Below are 19,442 nucleotides of genomic sequence, written 5' to 3'. Positions count from 1 at the left end.
AGCGAACCCTGATCCTCCCAGTCCCATACACAATCCACTAATGCCAGGGCAGGCCATCTTTGGCCTCCAGCCTCCAGCCGAATCGTGGATTTGCAGACACTGAGCATTCACCTTTGCCAGTGGACAGGCAGAGATTCACAAACTCGACGTTCTGGCTATTGGGCCTTGACATCTGGACTTTTGGCCTTGATTCGGATTTCTAATAACTTTCAATATTGGCCCAGGACTTACTGATGACAGTAAATGAAGACCCAGGATAAGGACCCAAACTCCAGACCTTGAGCTCCTGACTGGTGTACCTAAGACTCACAGGAATGTATGCGTTCTGCTCACATGGAACTCCTGTCATAAGACCATAAGAGATAGCAGCAGAAACAGGCCATTCAGCCCATTGTGGCTGCTCTGTCATTTCATCATATCTGACCCACTTTCCCTCTCAACCGCATTATCCTGCCTTTCCCTGTAACCATTCACATCTTAACTAATCAAGGACCTATTAATCTCTGCCTTAAACATTTTCAAAGACTTTAGCCTCCACAGCTGCCTGTGGCACCAAATTCCACAGATTCACCACCCTCTACCTAAAGAAATTCTTTGTCACCTCCATTCTAAATGGATATCCCTCTATTCTGAGACTGTGCTCTCTGATCCTAGACTCACCCACTATAGGACACATTCTTTCCACATCATTCTAACTAGGCCTTTAAATATACAATAGTTTTCAATGAGATCCACCCTCATTCTTCTAAATTCCAGCGAGTACAGGCCTAGAACCAACAAATGCTCCTCATACTATAACCCTTTCAATCCCGGAATCATTCTTGTGAACCTCCTTCAGACCCCCTTCAATATCAGAACATCATTTCTTAGATAAGGGGCCCAAAACTTGGGTCTCAATTCTCCAAGTGAGGTCTTACCTGTACATTATAAAGCCTCAACATTATTTAATTGCTTTTATATCACAGTCCTCTCGAAATGAAAGCTAACTTTGCATTTGCCTTCCTCACCGCTGACTCAAGCTGCAAGTTAACCGTTAGGGAATCCTTCATGAGGGCTCTCAAGACCCCTTGCACCTCAGATGTTTTTAATTTTATGCCTATCTAGAAAATACTTAGATTTCAGTTTAGAAAGTAACTACACATTTGTTCCTTCTACCAAAGTGCATGACCATACACTTCCCAACACTATATTCCATCTGCCATTTCATTGCCCATTGTCCTCATTCATCTAAGTCTTTCAGCAGCTTCCCTTTTTCCTCAACACTACCCGGCCCTCCACCTTTAGTATCTTTGTATCATCCACAAACTTGGCCACAAAACCAGCAATTCTGTCATGCTGTCATTGACTGGCTATTCCCCATCTCGCTCCTATTTTCTTGATTGTGCTTTAATTCCCATCATCTGATTCCCAATTGCTGCTAGTTCACTTAATTACAGCAGACCTGGTTCCCATCAGAGAATATAAGATAAGAACTCTGGCAGCACAGCCACGGGTCGCCAGTTTGTTGGTCGATTCAAGTGTGTGTGTTAACCTTGTTTCCTGATCCCTGAGGACTGTTGGTTCTAAGCTCTACTCCATTCTCTAGAGATTCTATGAAAACCTCGTCTTCGAGTCAAGACTCCTCTGGTTATCTGTTCTACATTCAGGACTGAGTGAATTCTCTTGACCCTGTTTCAGTGCTTGTGTCCTGCACTTGGGTTCATTCCCAGTCCCTCCCTTGAAACAAAATGAGCTGGCCAAGAATAAACCCAGCAGATATGGACCTCCTACAACAGGCTCTCACCAGCCAGGGCTCTCTACTGGGCTTCCACGATCAACTGCTCAAAGAGGGGTCATGGAAAACCTTCGTGCTCTGTCTGAGAATGTAAAGAAGGTCAGCAAGCAGGTGTGCTCCCCTTACTCTGTCCCTTCCAAGAGCCCAGTCTGACCAAGCCACACTGCCTTGCAACACAATCACCAAGGGAGCCTCCTGTACCCGAACCAGTACCCTACGCTGGGCTTTCTTACTGCAATGCTCCTTGGTTTCTGAGCAACAGGCATGTATGTACACCGCTGACAGATCGAAGTTAGCGTACATCATGGGGATAGTGAAATGAGAAAGATTTTTGAACATCACATTTGCGGTAAAGACGCTGCTAAACACCTTTTGACTCTTCCTCAGGGCTCACGAAGTTCTGAACGTTAGCGGCCGACTCAGGGTGGAATGATGAGGCACTACAGGAAATATTTCAACAGGGTCTCTATGACAAGGTAAAAGTCAAATTAGCAGTGAGGGATGACACTAACAGCTTGGACTCTTTGGTCTCACTAGCCACCAGGCTAGATAACTGACTTCGAGAGCATCAGAGAGAGAAAACCAGTTGCCCCACTCCTCGGGTCACACCCCGGCCTGTTTTACCATCTTCAACCAGCCCTAACCTCTCTCTTCCTTCTACTCCTAGCATAGCTCCCACTCCAACTGTTCTGGTGAGCTAGACAACACTCCCTTCAGTCCCCCAAACCCGGATGCAGATCCAGGCTACCGTGAACTATCCCCATCAGTCCCTGTCTCTATCTGCCTTGGCGCACTCTGGTGCCAAGGGAATTCTGTTGGATGACGACATAGCCTCCCGGGCCAGAATTCCTCGGGAACCATTAAGTACCCCTCTGGAGGCCCGGGTGCTGGACGGAAGACTTCTGGCTCCGGTCACCCCTGTACGCCACCCCGACCCTGATTCTGTCTGGAAACCACCGAGAGCAGGTACAATTTAATCTAATCCATTCTCCTCAAACCCCTATAGTTCTAGGATACTCTTTGTTGAACCACCACAATCCACACATTGACTGGTCTACTGGGAGGATAGTCAGTTGGAGCCTTTTTTGCCATGCCACCTGTTTGCAGTCAGCTCTATCCCCTAGGGAGGCTACCGTGACCTCACCTGTCTTGGAAACCCTCGACTTGTCCAGAGTTCCAACAGAATACCACGACCTTGGACAGGTAGTCAGCAAACAATGGGCTCTTTTCCTGCCTCCACACTAACTGTATGATTGCGCTATCGACCTTCTCCCCAGGGCCCTGTTACCCACTAGTCACCTGTATAACTTGTCCCGGCCTGAGAGAGAAGCCATGGAGAAGTACATAAGTGAGTCTCTCGCGGCAGGCATTATTCAATCCTCATCTTCCCCAGGGGGCGCAGGGTTCTTCTTTGTGGAGAAGAAGGATGGGTCGCTATGTCTCTGTATCGATTACTAAGGCCTTTACAACATAACCGTTAAAGCAAGTACCCACTGCCCCTCATAATCTCAGCGTTTGAACCACTTCACAGAGCCACCATCTTCTCAAAGTTGGACCTTTGAAGCTCCTACCATCTACTCAGAATTAGGGAGGGAGACAAGTGGAAAACGGCATTTAATACCATGCAAGGACACTTCAAATACCTGGTCATGCTGTTTGACCTCACCAATGCCCCCGCCATTTCTCAAGCCTTGATTTATGATGTGCTGAGAGACTTAATTAACCATTAATTAACCGCTTTGTGTTCGTCTATCTAGATGACATTTTAATATTCTCCAGCAGCCTCCAGAAACACATTCATCATGTCCATTAAGTCCTACAGAGACTATGGAGAACAAGTTATTCGTGAAGGCTGAGAAATGTGAATTCCATGTCCCCTTGGTCGTCATTGAGAGCGGGCAGGTGAGGGCGGATCCGGAGAAGATCTGGGCAGTGGCGGAGTGGCCCAGACCCATGACCCACAAGCAACTTCAACGGTTTCTGGGGTTTATAAACTTCTATTGCTGATTTATCAGGGATTATAGTCGGGTGGTGGTGCCCCTCATCCAACTTATCTCCCCTACAACACCTTTTCTTTGGGACTACGAAGCTGACTCAGCATTCGCTGAACTGAAGAGGTGTTTCACGTCCGCTCCTATCCTGGTCCAACCGGACCCCTCCTGTCAGTCAATTCATTGTGGAGGTCGACGCCTCCGACTCCAGGGTGGGAGCAATTCTGTCCCAATGTTCAAGTTCAGACCAGGAGCTTCATCCCTGTGCCTTCTTTTCTCGCCAGCTGTCTTCCGTTGAACAAAATTATGAGGTGGGGAATCGGGAGCTACTGACGGTCAAGCTGGCATTGAAGGGATGGAGGCACTGGCTGGAGGGGGTGGAACACTTGTTTATCGCCTGGACCACTCATAAGAACCTTGGATATATCCAGACCGCCAAACGTTTGAACTCCTGCCAAGTCCTTTGGGCATTATTTTTTGGCCGATTCAAGTTTACTCTCACCTACCATCCGGGGTCCAAGAATGGAAAACCTGACTCACTCTCCTGCCAATACAATTCCAAGGTGGACTTTTCCAGCCCGGAGACCATCCTCCCGCCATCCTGAGTGGCAGTAGTCCTTACATGGGAAATAGATTCTCTTGTAAAAGAGGCCCAACAGGATGACCCAGACCCTGGCAACGGACCCACCAATCACCTTTTAGTGCCCGATTCCATCAGGTCTCAGGACTTCCAGTAGGGACACACATCTGGGTTTTCCTGCCCCCCAGGAGTGATTGGACACTGTCCCTCCTGAAGAGACACTTCTGGTGGCCTTCCGTGGAGGCGGATACCCATTCCTATGTCTGTGCCTGTGGAAAAGCCTCCCACCGGCCAACTGCTGGATTACTTCATCCCCTATCTATCTCTAGTCTTCCTTGGTCGCACATAGTCCTAGATTTCATCACGGGACTACCCCCTTCACACAGAAACACCACCGTACTCATTGTGGTGGACTGGTTCTCCAAGATGGTGCACTTTGTAGCCCTCCCTAAACTCCCTTCTGCTCAGGAGACCTCAGACCTTGTCGTCTGCCTCCACGGAATTCCTGCGGTTATCATCTCTGATCAGGGTGTCCAATTCATTTTGCAAGTCTGGATGTCCTTTCGTCAAGCCCTGGGTGCCTCAGTTAGACTGTCGTCCGGCTTTCATCCACAGATGAACGGGCAAACAGAACGGGTCAACCAGGATTTGGAGGCTGTGCTACATTGCATAACAACCAACAACCTGTCTACCTGGAGTGACCACCTCGCGTGGGTAGAGTACGCCCACAGCTCTGTGGTCAGTACCGCCACTGGAAGATCTCCTTTTGAATGCTCTCTAAGGTACCAACCCCCACTGTTTCCCACTCAAGAAGAGGAAATTGCAGTGCTGTCTGTTCAGGCCCCTATCAATCGGTGCTGTAAGGTCTGGGAAGATGCACACCCAGCCCTGCTCCCATCGGTCGACCGCAACCGGAGGATTGCCGATCGACATCGGACCCCTCCACCTGAGTATCAACCTGGGCAGAAGGTGTGGCTCTGGTCCAAAGGCATTCCTCTCAAGAACGAACCCAAAAAGCCCGCCCCTTGCTTCCTGGGACATTTTGAGATTGAATGTATTATCAACCCCACGGCGGTTCAACTCAAACTGCCTAAACCTATGCACATCTCACGTTTTCCAATTAAACTGGTTTCTGTCAGCCCCTTGTGCCTTTCAGCCGAACCCCCTCCACCTGCCCAGATCATCGTTAACCACCCAGCGTACACCGTCCAGTAGCTACTGGATGTGCACCTTTGCGACAGGGGCCTCCAGTACCTGGTCAACTGGGAGGGATACGGCCCAGAGGAACGTTCCTGGGCTCCCCACTCCTCCTTCATCCTGGACCCCTCCCTCATCTGTGACTTCCATTGGGACCACCCAGACAAGCCTGGAGGCTCCTGTTTGGGGGGTGGGTGTTCTGTCATGGTCCCGTCTGGCTATTCCCCATCTCGTTCCTACTTTCTTGATTGCGCCTTAATTCAGTCGTTAGATTCCCGTTTGCTGCTAATTCAATTAATTACAATACACCTGGTTCCCATCAGAGAATATAGGATAAGAACTCTGGCGTCACAGCCATGGGTCGCCAGTTTGTTGATTCCAGTGAGTGTTAATCTTGTTTCCTGATCCCTTAGGACTGTTGGTTCTAAGAACCGCTCCATTCTCTAGAGATTCTACTAAAACCTCGTCTTTGAGTCAAGACTCCTCTGGTTATCTCTTCTACATTTGTGACTGAGCTAGCATCTCTCGACCCTGTCTCTGTGCCTGTGTCCTGGGTTCATCCCCAATCCCCAATCCCCCCTTTGCAACACATCCAAATCATTGACATATCATGTAAAAACAAGCAGTCAGAACACTGACCCCTGTGGAGCACCACTAGTCACTGGCCCCCAACCAGAAAAGGCTCTGTCTATTCCAATCATGGCCCCCACCAATCGACCAATACTTCATGTTAGTATATTTCCAGTAATACCATGGGCTCTTAACTGGTTAAATAGCCTCATGTGCGCCACCCTGGTTGGGTTCACCAGCCCTAACCTCGCTGGTGTGCTGGGCTGACATCCAACTGCAAAGTCTCTGTCTTTCGAACAGGGAGCAGAGGCTTAGACTTCAGCAAGTCCTCTAATTCACCCACGTCCCTGTCCTTAAACCATAACCTGACCACTAATTCCCCTCTCTGTTCCTGAAACTATTCCTGTGAGCCTGAGAGGCCACCTTGACAAAAACCACAGTTCGGATTGGAACAGCAAAAGAACCAGATAGAATTAAGACAGATAGCTCTACACTGGTTTTAAGATCACAGCACTGCTTGTATTCACGCAACAATAACATACAAATAATTTTTGTAAGAAGTGCTGGATAAACGTCAGGAGCTGAAACAAGGGACAATTTTATTGTTGGTAGCACCTCAGAGCCAGAGTGAACTGCAATGTCTTTCCACAATGCTTCTGATGTCCTCGTCCTCTCCTCCAGTCAAGATGCCGTCAGCATACAATGCTTCCAGATAATCCATGAAAATGTTTATTTCACTTCTTCTATGTCTACTTTTTTATCTTAAATGTGTTTCTGGAACTGTTAGTGCCTGTGATTCGCAGTTTGGAGATGGACTGATAATCTAGTGCTTTACTGTCTCTGAGAAAATTCCAGGAGCAAGCACGAGTGGCTCAAGGCAAAGAAGCCTATTTCTCGCCTCAAGGCAAGTCCACAATAGACTCCATTTCTCACTGCACTCACCGATTAGAGCATTGAGGAAGATCGAAGTATCAAGGTAAGTGTTCAGCGCCGACTAACTCTCTCTCGCTTGCTGCTGTCATGAACTTCCACTCACTGCTGCTGGATGAAGTGCCTTTTGCTCACTGCTGCGGAGGGAAGGCCTCTGCATTCGCATGGTTGCTGTCACAGGATGTGATTTACGGATTGGACTGTGGACTCTCTCAGTTTTATGGTTTTTATACTTTGTATTTTCACCTGTTCTTTCCTGTTGCTGTTTGCCTCAATTTGTCAGATTTTTTTGTGCAGAGGTGGGGTTTGGGGTTTGAATTTCTTATTGCTGTTTGGTGTGATTTTTTTTGTGTGTATGGGGTGGGGGGGGTTGGTTTGATGTTTAACTTCTGTGGTTTTCTTTGTTTCATGGCTATCTGGAGAAGATGAATCTCAGAGTTGTATACTGCATACATTCTTTGATAATAAATGAACCTTTGAACCTATGCAGAGTGAAATCAGCTGAAGTCAAGGATTTCAACTGACTCAGTAGTGAAGCCAGACACCTCTTGTTCTGAAATGCATGTGGAGTTCAAAGAATGTGTGCAATATACTTTCAATAACATGCCTGGGACAGTTGTAACACCCTGGGTCGCCTCAGGCTCGCTCAGCTCGTTCTTGTCTAGGGGGAGCAGCCTTCAGCCCCGCCACACTGGGTAATCAGCTGGTGTGGATGCTGTGTGATGTCCCCGCCTCGCCCAAAAACAGACAGTACACCATATGCGATTAAATGAGTACAATTTATAAAGGTTACTATAACTAAGTGATTAATAACGATACAGTATATATGAAGAGAAAATTAAAGAAAAGGCGCCAAACTTATCAAAGTCCAAACCACTTCGTGCACAGCCGTTGGAGCTCAATTTCTGAAGTCTTCTGGCCACCATTCGATCCCCTCCGAACTCCTCGACTCGCAGCTCAGGACCCTCCGAACTTCTGAACTCTCCAAACAGCTCAGGACCCTCCGAGTGGTCAACCAAGCACATCTAGCTTCATCCCCCCCCCTCCTCGGAGGATCTCCCGGCCTCGGACCCCCCTTTGGGGTCCGATCCTCGCCCAGCTTAGATCATTGCCTCCTCTCTCTCGACCCCTTCGCGCTGATCTGCCCAAAAGCCCGTCAACAAAAGCTTACAGACTCAGAAGAAAGAACATTAATCCCCATTTGGTTTACAAAGGAATACCATTCTCGTTATCAGTAAATTAGCATTCCTGCTAGTTAACAAAAAAGAAGAAACCCTCTTTACACAGTTATACCTCCAACAGCCCTACAAATTTACTGTAATAAAAACAGAAATCAGGCAGCATCAGTCGAAAAATAATTTTGTAAGTTAAAGATTCAGATCAACAACATCTCATCAATAGTGGGGAAAAATGAGAAAAGTAGGTTTCAACGTAGCTTATTGATTCCAAATGATGGGGCTTTAGTCAAATGGAATACTACCTTAATCCTTTATATATTTATGTGGATAATTTTCTGGTTTATTCTCGCTGCTTAAAATGGCATTGCATATACTGCAGGTTCAAGGTGAACAAATACATAGTTTTAGGATCAGTGGATATAAACATAAAATTAAAGGTATGAAACAATCTTGAATCTTAAATGTTGGTTTGACTTTCCAAAATGCATCCCCTCATGCGTTAGTATATTGATATCCATTTTCCACTCCTCTGCCCAGTTTCCTAACTGATTGATCCCCTTTAAATCTACTGATGTCAAGCTAACCAACCTGTCTTGTTCTTGCTCCCCTTAAACAATGGAACACCTTCTATGCTTTGGGAACTTAACTAGTTGCTGAATAGACTCTGACCAGGCCCTCATAATCTCTCTCTAGCTTCCCACAAAGTACAATGAAGCACATCAAGTCAAGTTTATTGTCATTTCGACCATAAACTGCTGGTACAGTACAGAGTAAAAATGAAATAATGTTCCTCCAGGACCCTGGTGCTACATGAAACACAAAACTACGCTGGACTATGTGAGACAGCACAAGGCTACACTAGACTACGTAAAACAACATAAAAACTGCACTAGACTACAGACCTGCACAGGACTACATAAAGTGCACAAAACAGTGCAGGGCAGTGCAATAATTATATAAACAAGACAATAGGCACAGTAGAGGATAAATTACAATATATATTAATAAATGATGCATAGGTCAGTCTAGATTCTGAGTATTGAGGAGTCTGATGGCTTGGGGGAAGAAACTGTTGCACAGTTTGGTCGTGAGAGCCCAAATGCTTCGGTACCTTTTGCCAGATGGCAGGAGGGAGAAGAGTTTGTGTGAGGGGTGTGTGGGGTCCCTCACAATACTGTTAGCTTTGCAGATGCAGTGTGTGGTGTAAATGTCTGTAATAGTGGGAAGAGACACCCCTTTGATCTTCTCAGCTGACCTCTCTATCTGCTGCAGGGTTTATGATCCGAGATGGTGCAATTCCCGAACCAGGCAGTGATGTGACTGCTCAGGATGCTCTCAATACATCCTTTGTAGAATGTGGTGAGGATGGTGGGGAGATAGATTTTTCTCAGCCTTTGCAGCAAGTAGAGGAGCTGCTGGGCTTTCTTGGCTAAGGAGCTGGTATTGAGGGACCAGGTGAGATTCTCCGCCAGGTGAACACCAAGAAATTTGGCACTCTTAACACATGGCTAGACACTCAGGATTTATCACTGCAATGCACTGTAACCAAGTTGGTGTACATTTGGTGGATTGAAGGGCCTATTTTCATGCTGTATGTCTTTGTGACTCTGTCAAAGCTGAGGATGATAAGGACCATTCAGCCCATCAGAAGTCACCCTTCTGCTCACCTTATTTTTTTCATTATAGCATTCATTTTTATTTTGTGTGTGTCTCTATATTTCTCTTTCCACTATCATTACACTTGTAGTTTGTCTTTATTTAAATCACATATTTTCCGCATGGCAAGAAAAATCGTAGGGATTGTATAATTACCTTATTAACTGGACAAAAAATATGACCATTTTTAGTTTTTGTGATTATTATCCACAAAGTAATCGCGTCACAAAACTACCCAATTAAGTCCTTCAAATTACTTCTCCACACTCATTCATTCAATGACAATTTTCTTTCTTCATGTCAATTCAGTGTGTGCAGATTGAAATTATCTCATACAAAGTCACACAGTTCTGAGCAAACACCAAACTTTTAATCAAAATTGGTGTTTCAAAATAAAATGACTACAGAACATCTTTACTATGCAGTGCGCTGCAGTTTAAACTCTGAGTGGGAAATTATACTCATCTCGTTGATGCTGGGGATTTGCAGAAATTAAATTACCACAATTGTAATTTATATCTACATTTATGAAGCTGTATGATCTATGTTATACTGCAAATGTTTGGCATTCAATTGTAAATACTGAGCAACTAAACAAAACCAATTCTGACTCAGCAGTTTTGGCAGTGGTAGTCAATAAATGAAGATCTGCAATAACCAAGTTGTTTGAAATGGTGTTATCTTTATGCCACTCAGTGACATGACAACCTGTATTGAGGGACGTTTCTGAACCGGTCTGACCTTGATTGAGACAGAATTGGTCAATAAGCTAGTCCCAGAACATGTTTGGGAGTCATTATTAGAGGCTCCATAAGAGGAAACAGCCTTAATAAGCAATGTTGTCAATTTCAGCAAGAACTGCAAATCAATCTTGGGGGCTAAGAGAGACACTGAAGAACCAAATAAATACTTCAAAATAGTTGCAAGTACACAAACAAGAGGACATAGGAACAGTAGGTGGTTGTTCATTTCCCTGAAGCAGTCCTGTAACTTTAGCGAAGATCTTCACATTTTCAGTATTATGTTCAGTTCTGATCATCTCATTATAGGACAATGTGAATCCTTTAGGGAGGATGTTGAGGAGGTTTACCAGGATGCTTCCTGAATTAAAGAGCATGTCTTCTGAGAATAGGTTCAGTGAGCTAAACCTTTTCTCTTTGGGGTGGAGGAGGATGAGTGATGACTTGATAAAGATGTACAAGATGACTGGATGGATAGATTGGACAACCAGTGCCCTTTTCCTAGGGCAGACTTTGACAATACAAGAAGACATAATTTTAAGGCGTTTAGAAGCAAGTAGAGGGTGGATGTCTGATGTAAGTTTTTAACACAGAATGCTAAGTGCATGGAACCGGTTGATGGTAGAAACAGATACCTCAGAGACAATTGGATAGGCTGGGTGAGTGGGCAGATACTTGGCAGATGTCATTCAATGTGAATAAATATGAAGTTATCCACTTTGGAAGCTGGAACAAGAGGGCAGAGTATTGTCTGAACAGTGTAGAGTTAGGTAAGGGAGAAATGCAAAGAGACCTAGGAGTCCTAGTTCACCAGTCAATGAAGGTGAATGAGCAAGTGCAACAGGCAGTGAAGAGGGCAAATGGAATGTTGGCCTTTGTTACAAGGGGAATTGAGTACAAGAACAAGGATGTCCTTTTGCATTTGTACAGGGCCCTGGTGAGACCACACCTGGAATATTTTGTACAGTTTTGGTCTCCAGGTTTAAGGAAGGACATTCTGGCAATTGAGGAAGTGCAGCGTAGATTCACTAGGTTGATTCCTGGGATGGCAGGGCTGTCTTACGCAGAGAGATTGGAGAGATTGGGCTTGTACACGCTGGAATTGAGGAGATTGAGAGGGGATCTGATTGAAACGTTTAAGATAATTAAAGGATTTGATAGGATTGAGGCAGGAAATATGTTCCAGATGTTGGGAGAGTCCAGTACCAGAGGGCATGGATTGAGAATAAGTCCATTATTTAAAACAGAATTGAGGAAGAGCTTCTTCTCCCAGAGAGTTGTGGGGGTGTGGAATGCACTGCCTCGGAAGACGGTGGAGGCCAATTCTCTGGATACTTTCAAGAAGGAGCTGGATAGATATCTGATGGATAGGGGAATCAAGGGATATGGGGACAAGGCAGAGACTGGGTATTGATAGTGAATGATCAGCCATGATCTCAGAATGGCGGTGCAGACTCGAGGGGCTGAATGCTCTACTTCTGCACCTATTGTCTATTGTCTAATTAACTGCCTCTAAGGCAGGCACATAGATTAGATTGATTTAGGAGTATTTTAAAAGTTCAGCACTACATCGTGGGCCAAAGGGATTGTACCATGCTATTGTGTTCGATCCTCCATATTGCATCTTCTAAAATCCACTTCCAATTCAACTTATATTGATTCAGCAGAACCATCAATAGAGTTCATCATTTCGGTGGTTTATTCCAATGCTCAGCCAGGACAAAACTAAGCTTGTGGATATTTACCGCTGAATGGTGGGAGGTGCACTTTGGGCAATGGATCCAGGCTTAGTTCCAAGTATCTTGGGCTTAAATCTTGGATAATTCAATATTTCCATGTTATCCATAGCTCTGAGATGAATGACTTTTTGATGGCATGAGATAATGATTTTGAAACCACCAGACACGTAATGCTACACTAACTATATAATTGTGCAGTATTTGATGTTGTACTAAATGCCTCCTGTTACGTTTTGTAACTCCAATACATAAAACTAATTGAAAGGAGAAAAGGGCCAGAAACTAAGAAGCGTGTCTTAGTTTCATTTTTACTTTAGTGAGACGGGCACATATGATGTGGTGGCATGATGGCATATGCCATTCACGTACTTTTCCTATAAACCCTAGTGAGTTATGTAAATGACAAAGAATGCTTCATGAAATGATGTATTTATAATATTACTGAAATATTAAATACATAGCACTTCTCTCTGTAATTTGAGGAAGCAAATCAAGATACGAATCAGACGTAATTAGGAATGCCCCATTACACCACTCTTTACTTATTTAAGATAATCTAATCACAGATTAGAAAATAGGGAGGATAACAAACAAAGTTACTGGGAATCCAGAATATTTAAACTGGACTTTAGAATTAATAGCTTGCATCCTTGCCAATAGTTACAATCCTTATTCTCTGCACTCCATTGGTTTATGCAGATTTGCTGGATATGCTTATTGATTTACTATTGCTTTGACAGCTAGCTAAGAGGGGTATAAATGGCTGGCAGTTTCATTTGGGAGTAGAGCCACTCATTTGTGGTTACCAGGGTCATCCTGATTAACTGTGACCAGTTGCCATTTGTCAGGCGTTCAAGTAGTGAGCTCAGGAAGCTCATTGAAAATTTGGGCCTTGTATCAGATCTTTATCTTGACTCCATTCACTTGACTTGCTTCTGTAAACCTTGATATCTTTGACAGAATAACATCCCTCAATCTCAGTAGTAAAACATTTAGTTAACCTCTCACCCCCACTCCATACACCCCTGCCCATCTCAATAACATGTGGGATTGGGGGATCATTCTTAAATGTCCCACCTTGTGTTTGGAAGGACTTTCAAGCATCACTATTACTTTTACTAACAAAACCTTCAATCAAGTTATTATGGTAAGAAAACTGCAAATACTCTAACATATGTCAAAAGATAAATGCGAATTTGAACATATTGATGGAAATTAAGATCTGTCAAAAACATGTTTTCTCCTGAGTAAACAATAATACCTTTATTGTTTTGGAAAAACCTGTATCCGTGGATTTCAGGAAAAAAATGAGTAATATGTTCATGTTGTGATTGGTCTTTGGAACATTTACCAATATCTCCGATTTGCACTTGCATGTTGTTAACTAAATATGACTGTGCTTTGTATCTGGGCCAATGATTATCTATCACTCATTGTTTGAACATTGTCACGTTTTAAGGAGGTTAATGTTGAAAACCTGTCTACTACAATTCCTACTTTATAGATATGACTGAAAAATAATTACTACAGATGCTAGAGTGTCAGTATTTCTTTCTGTGCAGTTCATACATAAATAGCAAGATTATGATAGTAAGATGTTAATGTTACGTCATTTTCTGGAGTTATGCTAAATTTGCAAATACCAATTTTAATAGCAGTTGGTCTTCAGACCTGAACTTGTATTGTAGAATGAAATTTAACTGCAGCTCTGAACAATAGGCATCCTGCAGCTGCAGGGTGGGGTCAACCACAAACAAAGAAACACTCCACTTAGACCGCAGATGTCTGCATATGCATAAATGTAGCCTGGAGTCAATGGAAATTAACATTCATTTTGGGAATCTGGAGTGGGTGCAAAGAAGGTGTTTTATGGAAACTATATGCAATTCAAAGGAAACATTGTAGATACATTATAGCTGTTACCTTTGATTTTAGGAATATAAAAATGTCATGTAATATTGTGCCAAGCAGGCCCCTTCTTCCACGAGTGTCGCAAGTTATTATGCCCAGTGCTTGTTTTTGCTAAATAAACACTTCCATATCCATTTGTTTCAGGGTCTCTCCGGTGACCTTGTTCATAGTTACAACAGTTCATGATGTTGGAAAACTGAAATAAAGACAGGAACACTTGAAACATGCATCAGTCTTAAAGCATCTGTGAAGAGAGAAACAGATCTAGTGTCTCACTCCAGTGCTTTTTAGGAGGTAAATACATCAACCTGAGTGAATTTTACAATATTAGCCATAATCTATGCAGATAAAAGGATTAACTCCATTAGTTACTCTCAAGTTTCTGCAAGATGATACTAAACTTTAAAATTAATGAAATATTTTATTGTCATTGAAATCATTGCAGGCATTTTAAGTGTTTTGCAAGTAGCATTAACTTTAGACAATTTCTGTTGATAAACCAATAAAAAACTGAAGAGTCTGATTCTACCGCATTCTGATAACAAAAAATTGAGAGCTGTTTTTACTAGTATATGTATTGCCTGTTCACATGACTGCTTTGTACTCTCTGCATTAAAACTGATCAATTAATTAAAATACTAATGTTGATATGAAGGTGTGAATCATAAAAGTAATCAGTTCATAGAGAAAAACATTCAGCCAAGTTTTAATCCCTTTTGACCGGTGATATTATAATGAAAGGCCAGGTGGATGAGTTTGTCTGATTTCTATACATTAGGACTAAGAAGTCAGGGATGGACTCTTTCAGTTTTGTTTTTTTTATATCTGATGTTTTCAACCCATTTTTTCTTGTTGCCGTTTAGCATGATTTGTTAGTTATTTTTGTGCAGAGGGGAGGTTGATGTTTTTCTTTGAACAACTTTCATGGTTTTCTTTGTTTGTATCTATCTGGAGAAGACAAACCTCAGAGCTGTATACTGCATACGTACTTTGGTAGAAAATAACCTCTCAGCTGCTAGATTCAGTAGTCAGCAGAGTGTCTATGTAAGTTGCATCTAGCCCACTTCTTTACATTCATCATAGCTGGCACAGGTAGATCAGTCTCACCTAAACGGGATTCTAGGAGCTACACTCACATCCCCACCAACATCAATGGAGCTGTAGCGGAGCATGTTTCAAGCTTCAAATTCCTTGGTATCCACATTTCCGAGGATGTCACCTGGTCCCTGAACTCCCCTATCCTGATCGAAAAGGCACAACAGCTCCTTTATTTCCTATGGAGCATCAAAAAAGCTCATCTCTGTCCCAGGATACTGACAGGTTTTTACTGTTGTACCATTGACAGCATACTCACCAAATGCATCTCAGTGTGGTATGGTAATTGTCCCATATCGGACCACAAGGCACTCCAGCATGTGGTGAAAACTGCCCAGTGGATTATCGGCATGCAATTGCCCACCATTGAGAACATCTACCATAAATGCTGCCTGGGCAGGACCAAAAGCATTATCAAGGATGCATCTCACCCTCACCATGGACTTTTCATTCTCCTCTAATCCAGTAAGCGCTACAGGAGCCTCTGCTCCTGCACCAACAGGCACAGGAAGAGCTTCTTCCCTGAGGCTGTGACCCTGCTGAACCTCACATCACAGCGCTAAGCAATAATGCACCCATATTGTACTGTCTCAGTACTTTTATATTTGTGTGCTGTAGCACTTACTTTTTTCCAGTTATTTTGTAAATAACACTATTCTTTGCATTTCTGGTTAGATGCTAACTGCATTTCATTGGCTTTGTATCTGTACTCGGCACAATGACAATAAAGTTGAATCTGATCTAAATACAATTGCTGATCCTGAGCTAAAAGATCTGGTTTATTGTGAATAGTATATTTAGTTTATTTTTACTTAATATTTTAACTTAATTTTAAGACATTAAGACAATTAAATACAATACTTTTTAAATTATTTTGATCCTTTAAAATTTTTTTAATAGCCTTTATAGATTTTATCCTGGGCTCCTTCCCAGATTTCTATCTTGTTAGGGATGTGGAGACAGGCATGTATATCTAAAATTGAAAGATTCCCTGGTTAATCTGAATTTGGGAGGATAATTTCATGCTTAACATGGAGGAAATCCATTTAGCTTCCTGACTTAAAGAAATGACAAATATTTGCCATCTGAAATCGGTGTGAACTTTTATTTTAATATAGGTTTTATTTATTTATTTCTGAAAGATTTAGAGTGATGCCTTGAGAGGTTAGTGTTTAGAATTCATGAACAGTTATTTGTCAAATCCTGTACTATAAATTGCAAAAAAAAAATAACCCAACAGAGAAACCCAGCAGGTCAAGTACATCTATGGAGACAAATGGATAGTCAACATTTCATTTCTTGACGATGTAATAATGACTTCAGCCAACAATAAGTGATTAAAACCAGGAGTGTGCATGAGATCTGTGTTAGGGAACTGTAGATATTCTAGAGCACTTTAGATTTTAGGTCAAGGCAAGGCAGAGTACTTTCAAATTAATCAGGGTAATTCTTAACAAGGAGTTAGTATAGCTCAGTGTGATCAGACAATAGAGCTTTGGATCAGATTATATTTATGGATGTCAAGGGAAGGAATCTGATGAGGTGAGTATTGGAATAAACAATGGGGAAAGATAATAAAGACCATAAGACATAGGAGCAGAGTTAGGCCATTTGGCCCATTAAGTCTGCTCCACCATTTAATTATGGCTGATCCTTTCTTCCCCATCCTTGGCCCCATTTCCTGGCCTTCTCCCCATAACATTTGATGCTGTGTCCAATCAAGAACCTATCAAGCTCAGCCTTAAATACACCCAATGACCTGGCCTCAAAGCTGCCTGTGGTAACAAGTTCACCACACTTTGGCTAAAGAAATTTCTCCACATCTGTTTTGAATAGACACTCTATCCTGAGGCTGTGTCCTCTTGTCCTAGACTCCCCCACCATCGGAAAAATCCTTTTCACATCTATTCTGTCTAGGCCTTTCAACATTCAAAAGGTTTCAATGAGATCCCCTCCCCATCCTTCTAAATTCCAGTGAGTACAGACCCAGAGCCATCAAGCCTTCTTCGTATGATAACCCTTTCATTCCAGAATCATCCTTGTGAATCTCTTCTGAAACCTCTCCCATGCCAGCACATTTCTCTTAGAAGAGGAGCCCAGAACGGTTCTCAATTCTTAAGGTGAGGACAAACCAATGTCTTATAAAGCCTCAGCATCACATCCCTGCCCTTGTATTCTAGATCTCTAAAATGAATGCTAACATTGCATTTGCCTTCCTGTCCACCGATTCTACCTGCAAGTTAATCTTTAGGGTATTCTGCACAAGGATTCCCAGGACCTTCTGCATTGCAGATTTTTGGATTTTTTTCCTTGTTTAGAAAATAGTCTGCATAATTACTTCTACTACCAAAGTGCATGACCATGCATTTTCCAACACTCTATTTCATTTGCCACTTTCGTGTCCATTCTCCTAATCTAAGGCCTTCTGCAGCCTACCTATTTCCTCAACACTACTTGTAATCTACATGTAATCTCCTCAAAGAACACTTGCATGTTCATCGGGCAAGGTTTTCCCTTAAGGAAATCATGCTGACTTTGTCCTATTTTCTCCTGCATCACCAAGTCCTCCATAATCTCATTCTTAACAATTGATTCCAACATCTTCCTAACCACTGAGGTCAGGCTGACTGGTCTATCATTTCCTTTCTGCTGCTTTCCTCCTTTCTTAGAGTGACTTTTGCAATTTTCCAGTCCTATGGCACTATACCAGAGTCCAAGTATTTTGAAAGATCACTACTAATGCATCCATAATCTCTACTGCTATCTTTTCCAGAACCCTAGGATGCAGTTCATCTGGTCTGGGTGACTTATGTACCCTTGGGTCTCTCAGCTTTTTGAGCACCTTCTCTCTTGTAATATTGACTGCGCTCACTTCTCTTCCTTTGCATCCTTCAACATCTGGCACACTGCTAGTATCTTCCACAGTGAGGACAGATGCAAAATACTCATTTAGTTCATCTGCCATCTCCTTGTCCCCTGGTATAATTTCTCTGCCCTCATTTTCTAGTGGTCTATATCCATTCACATCTCTTTTTTTATAACCTACTTGAAAAAGCTTTTACAATCCACTTCGATATCACTTGGAAACTTGTTTTCATATTTCATCTTTTCCCTCCTAATAATTCTTTTAGTTGTTTTCTGTGGAGTTTTAAAAGCTTCCTAATCCACTGTCTTCCCACTAACTTTTGCTTTGTTGTATGCCCTCTCTTTTGCTTTTACATTTGCTTTGACTTCCCTCGTCAGTCATGGTTGTACTATCCTGCAGCAGCTTCATTTTTTACCAGAAACTCATGCCATTTGCTGCTCTTCTGTCATCCCTACCAGCATCTCCTTCCAATTTACTTTGACCAGTGCCTTCTCATATCACTGTAATTTCCTTTACTCCACTGAAGTACTGTTACAATCAGACTTTACTTTCTCTCTATTAAGTTTCAAGTTGAATTCAATCAAATTGTGATCACTGCCTCCTAATGGTTATTTTTCCCTGAGCTCCCTAATCACCTTCGGTTCATTACATAAAACCCAATCCAGTATAGCTGATCCCCTGGTAGGCTCAATGACAAACTGCTCTAAAATGCCATCTCATAGGCATTCAACAAACTCACTCCCTTGTTTTTCCCCCAAGTCGATCTGCATGTTGAAATCTCCCATGACTATCATAACATTGCCCTTTTGACCCGCCTTTTCTATTTCCCATTGTAATCAGTGGTCCACATCCCATCTACTGTTGGGAGGCCTGTATATAACTGCCATCTTTGTCCTTTTACCCTTGGAATTTCTTCATTCAACCCACAAGGGGTCAACATGTTCTAATTGAAAGTCATATCTTTCTACTGATTTGATGCAATTCTTACCAACAGAGCCACGCCACCCTCTCTGCCTATCCCCCCAACAGAATGTGTAACCTTGGGGATTCAGCTTCCAACTGCAAACATCCTTCAGCAACAACTCAGTGATGGCTGGAACATCATACCTGACAATCTAATAGTGCAACAAGGTCATCCACCTTATTTCTTATACTCTGTGCATTGAGATATAACACTTTGAGTGCTGTATTTGCCACCCATTTTGATTCTGCATT

The sequence above is a fragment of the Hypanus sabinus genome, chromosome 5 (genome assembly GCF_030144855.1).
Source record: "Hypanus sabinus isolate sHypSab1 chromosome 5, sHypSab1.hap1, whole genome shotgun sequence".
Taxonomy (NCBI): Eukaryota; Metazoa; Chordata; class Chondrichthyes; order Myliobatiformes; family Dasyatidae; genus Hypanus; species Hypanus sabinus.
Note: the sequence above shows the minus strand (reverse complement) of the source record.